Source organism: Otolemur garnettii, unplaced genomic scaffold (genome assembly GCF_000181295.1).
Source record: "Otolemur garnettii isolate 467f Iridium unplaced genomic scaffold, OtoGar3 scaffold00087, whole genome shotgun sequence".
Lineage (NCBI taxonomy): Eukaryota > Metazoa > Chordata > Mammalia > Primates > Galagidae > Otolemur > Otolemur garnettii.
Window position 1 is genome coordinate 6169991 of NW_003852482.1, and position 4885 is coordinate 6174875.

The 4885-nt window shown below is 54.6% G+C and overlaps 1 protein-coding gene across 1 annotated transcript in view; it reads right to left on the bottom strand.

Moving 5' to 3' along the window:
• PLPP7 (phospholipid phosphatase 7 (inactive)) overlaps positions 1-4885 on the bottom strand; it is a 17549-nt gene that overhangs the window by 907 nt on the left and 11757 nt on the right. The gene's annotated exons all lie outside the window — the stretch shown is intronic.

Here is a 4885-nt window from a genome sequence, read left to right on the forward strand (position 1 = left end):
TTTTTTTTTTTGAGACAAAGTCTCACTTCGCTGCCCTGGCTAGAGTGCTGTGGTATCATAGCTCACTGCAACCTCAAATTCCTGGGCTCAAGACTCAGACTCCTTAGTAGCTGGGCCCACAGGCACCTGCTGCAATGCCCGGCTAGTTTTTCTCTTTTTAGTAGAGATGGGGTCTCGCTCTTGCTCAGGCTGGAGCTCAGGTGATCCACCTGCCTCAGCCTCCCAGAGTGCTAGGATTACAGGCCATAGCCACCACACTGGCCCACATTGTTTCTTAGGGACATATTAGCATTTCCTCAAGGAAAACCTGCTGTGCTCACCCCTGGGAGGGGTTTAAGGAAGGTGCCCAAAGGGAGTGGTGATCTGGAAGGCCTCAGTCCTGACACATGGGCCCCTGCCCTTTTTCTTTCTTTCTTTTTTTTTTTGAGACAGAGTCTCACTATGTCACTCTCGGTAGAGTGCCATGGGGGCGTCACAGCTCACAGCAACCTCAAACTCTTGGGCTCAAGCAATTTTCTTGCTTCAGCCTCCCTGGTAGCAGGGACTACAGGTAGCTAACACAACGCCTGGATATTTTTAGAGATGAGGTTTCACTCTTACTTAAGCTGGTCACAGACTCCTGAGCTCAGGCAATCCACCCGCCTTGGCCTCTCAGAATGCTGGGATTACAGGCATGATGACCCCTTGTGCTTTTTCTCAAGGGACCTCACTACCACCCCTCCCCCCAACCCTGAGAATGACAATATCATCCTCAATTTTTTTTTTTTTCAGTTTTTGGCCAGGGCTGGGTTTGAACCCGCCACCTTTGGCACATGGGGCTGGTGCCCTACTCCTTTGAGCCACAGGCACCGCCCCTCATCCTCATTTTTTAAAAGCTGAAGTGAAATTCATACCACATACAATTTACCATTCAGAGTATACAATTCAGTGGCATCTGGTACTTTCACAGTGCTGTGTGGCCATCACCTCTTCTAGTTCCAAGATATTTCATCACCACAAAAGAAACCTCTGCACCCTCAGGCAGCCCCTCCTGGAAAGCCCCAGTCTGTTTCCTGTCTCTGTGAGTCACCTGTCACCTGTCAGATGCCGGCTTTCCCTTAGTGTAATGTTTTCAAAGTTCACCCGCATTGCAGCAGAGTCAGAGCCTCGCGCCTTTTTCTGGCTGAGTAATACTCCGTTGTTCGGAGGGACCACAGCTTGCCCACCCATTCACCTAACTGTGGCATGTGGGCTGTGCCTCCTGCTGCTGTGAGCATGCCGGGCAGTGTTTGTTGAGCACTGTCCTCAGTTCCTCTGGGTGCCCGGCTGGGATAGCTTATAGCTGTGACCCTTTGAGGAACCCCAAACTGTTTTCCACACCAGCTGCACCATTTCTTTCTTCACTTTACAAAGGACAAGATGCAGCCTCAGAAGCTGCAGTGCTCATACCTGGGGCTCCCTCTTTCCAGAGTGTTCCACTCTTCCCCAACCTACTACCTCCAGGAGTCCTGCCCTGGCCTCCCAGTGTCAGTCTGCTCCACTGCCCTCCCTGCACCATCTCCTACTGGAGGCAGGGCCCTGCCTGCTTGTTCATAGGTTTATCCCTAGGCCAGAAACACAGTGACAGTCTCCCAATGCTTGTTGTGTCACTGGCCTGAGCCTCACAGCCAGGGCTGGGGTCTTTCCTGGGCCTCCATCATCTCTGCCACCACCCCGCTGTGCAGCTTGAGGGGAGTCACTCTGCCTCTCTGTGCCGGTAGGTGAAGGCACAATGTTAGGGCCCTAGTTTCAGCCTGCTGATCAGTGGTCCCCAGACAGCCAATGCAGGGGCTCTGGTAAATACTCCCCATCCTTAGAAAGGCCCTTAGAGCTCGTGCCCTCTGACCTGGGGTGGTGTAGCAGCAGCAGGCCAGGTAGTACCCCAGGGCAGGTTCAGAGTCCTCAGGAAACCAGTACCTCTGCCCCTGGCTTCCCTGGTGTCAGGTGACTTCAGTGACCCCAGTGAGGTCACAGCACCTGTAAGCCCATCTTCAGTGACAGCGAAGACAACACCAGAGGTGTTGTTTGGTGGCAAAGCTCACAAATATCACAGCAGAGATCCAGGTTTGAGTCCCAGCCTCACAGGGCAGTGCCTGTGGCTCAGTGGATAGGGTACTGGCCCCACATACCAAGGGTGGCAGGTCCAAACCTGGCCCTGGCTAAACTGCAACAAAAAAATAGCTGGGTGTTGTGGCAGGTGCCTGTAGTCCCAGCTATTTGGGAGGCTGCGGCAAGAGAATCACCTAAGCCCAAGAGCTAGAGGCTGCTGTGAGCTGTGATGCCACAGTACTCTACTGAGGGCAACAAAATGAGACTCTGTCTCTAAAAAAAAAAAAAAAAGAGACAGAGCTCACAGACACCCACCTCCCAGAGAGGGCCCAGCACAGTGCCTGCAGGGTGATCCACTGTCCCAGGTTGCAGGGACAGAGGGTTTCCCAGGACACAAGAGATTCAGCAAACTGGTCACGTTGGTCCCCCCAGTGCCTGATGCACCAGAAGGGCTGGATTAAGTGTGGGGGTTAAATGCAGCCTGGCACCGGGCGCTTTCTTAGACCACCTGTGCTGTGCTCATCAGAATGACTGGCTCTCTCAACTGCCCTTTCTCCGAAATGGAAAAAAAGAAAAGACCTTAGGAAAGAGACATGATACATGATGTTCACTGTAAAAAAAATTTACAAAGCAGAAAAAGAAAGTTAGTGTTTAAATCCTCTGTCATAATAAATAAATAAATAAATAAAATCCCCCGCCATCCTGCCACTCAGAGGTAGGCGTGGTTCTAGAACCTGCTATCCATGTGCAGGGTGTAGATTTAAAAGAAGCAGAGGCTCGGCACCTGTGGCTCAATCGGCTAAGGCACCAGACACATACACCTAAGGTGGCGGGTTCGAATCCCCAGCCTGGGCCCGCCAAACAACAATGACGGCTGCAACAGAAAAATGGCCGGCGCTGTGGCGGGCGTCTGTAGTCCCAGCTACTTGGGAGGCTGAGGCAGGAGACTCGCTTGAGCCCAGGAGTTGGAGGTTGCTGTGAGCTGTGAGGCCATGGCACTCTACCCAGGGGGATAGCTTGAGGCTCCGTCTCAAAAAAAAGAAAAAAAGAGAAGCAGAAACACACTTTACAAACTCTGTTCAGGGACCTGCTCCTGCCTCCTGTGTTGTAAGGCATAGGGGTGTGCCTCACCGCAGGGGCTGAGCCCTTGAGCTTGCTCCAGAGGAGGCGTCCTCAGCTGCTCCACTCAGTCAGGACATCTGTGTCAGCACAGCCACGTCCCTCCAGACACACCTCCCCAGTTACCTCCTGGCAGTTAGCTCAGAACTCAGCCTCTCCCTTTCCTGCCCGCTGTGGGGTTGCTGCTTGCAGTCTGGCCTCTGCTGGGCCTCGCCTCTCACTAGCTACCAGGTTGGCCGAGGGCCGCTACACAAGGGCCCACCTAGGAAGTAGGTGTGCAGAGAAGCTGCTGCCGAGGTAGGAGGAGATTGGGGGACAGAGAAGACCTTGTTCTACACCTGAGGGCCAATGCCACAGCAACCTGTTCCCAGAGCTAGGTCCTCCCAGGGAGGCAGCTGGGAGGTACATGGCCCACCAGCCTGTGTGCTGCTGACCACCCACCTGGATTCTGGGGGAGATCACAGTTCCAGCAGGAAAGAGTAACGGGGAACTGCCAGGTACCCAGGGTAAGTGGGAACCAGAGGAAGCAGCAGATGAGGCCAGGCTAAGAGAGGACAGCTAGCCCCCTCCAGCCAAGGAAGCCTCTTTCACCCAGAAACCCCCCAAGATGGCCCTGGGACAGGCCCCTCCACATGGGGAGGGGGCTCCAGAGTGATAGTGGGTTCAAGCCTTGCTGGGAGGGGCTTTGAGGAGGGTGCTGGTGCTTCTGGCCTGGGGAGGGGGTTGACCCTGCTCACCAAAAACAAGTTTTTCCACCTCTGGGAGTCTTGCCCTGCTCAGCTGTAGCACGGCATCACAGGATGGAGTGAGCTAACGATGCCTGGCAGCCATGGTCAGGTTGCTGCCCTCTCTAAGTCCTGGCCAGGCCAGGTCTGGGGACAGTGTGAGGCCTTCTGACCCTAGAGGCTGGTAGCCTCAGGCAAGTGCCTCAGTGAAAAGGTTTTCTCTAAGGTTTCACCAGGATTTAAATTATCTGGCCCACGTCCTGAGACCTCCATCACCCGTGGCGAAGTCAGAGAGGCTGGGGCCAGGCCAGGGTCACCAGTGCTGGTGCATAGGTTCTGGCCAGGATCTGGGTGCCAGAAGGGCCGCAGACTTGACGGGGTGGTTAATGTGGACCAGGATTGGGCCTCAAGGTAGGTCAAAGTCTGACACTAGCCACTGGAAGGCACAGGCCATCTGTCCTACTGGCAACCAGTTTCTTAGCTGATAACTGGGGCTCAGCGGCTGAATAGTGTAAAATCTGCTTTCCTGATGCAAGTGCCCTGTGGGAAGCGCTGGGGGTCAAGGAGGAATAGGGGAGGGAGGGGCTTCATGGGGTCACCCAAGGCCCCTCTCTGACAGGGCGGTCATAGGTGAGGGGCCTTTGGTGTCTCGACCTCCCCACATGCCCCAACTGTGAGTGGGCTGTCGGGTGCCACAGGCTGAGAACTGAGCTAGACCCAAACCTCCCAAATCGTTTTTTTTTTAGAGACAGTCTCACTTTGTTGCCCTTGGTAGAGTGCCATGGCGTCAGACCTCACAGCAACCTCCAGCTCTTGGGCTTAGGCGATTCCTTTGCCTCAGCCTCCCAAGTAGCTGGGACTACAGGCACCACAATGCCCAGCTTTTTTTGGTAGCAGTTTGGCTGGGGCCAGGTTTGAACCTGCCACCCTCGGTACATGGGGCCAGTGCCCTACTCACTGAGCCACAGGCGCCC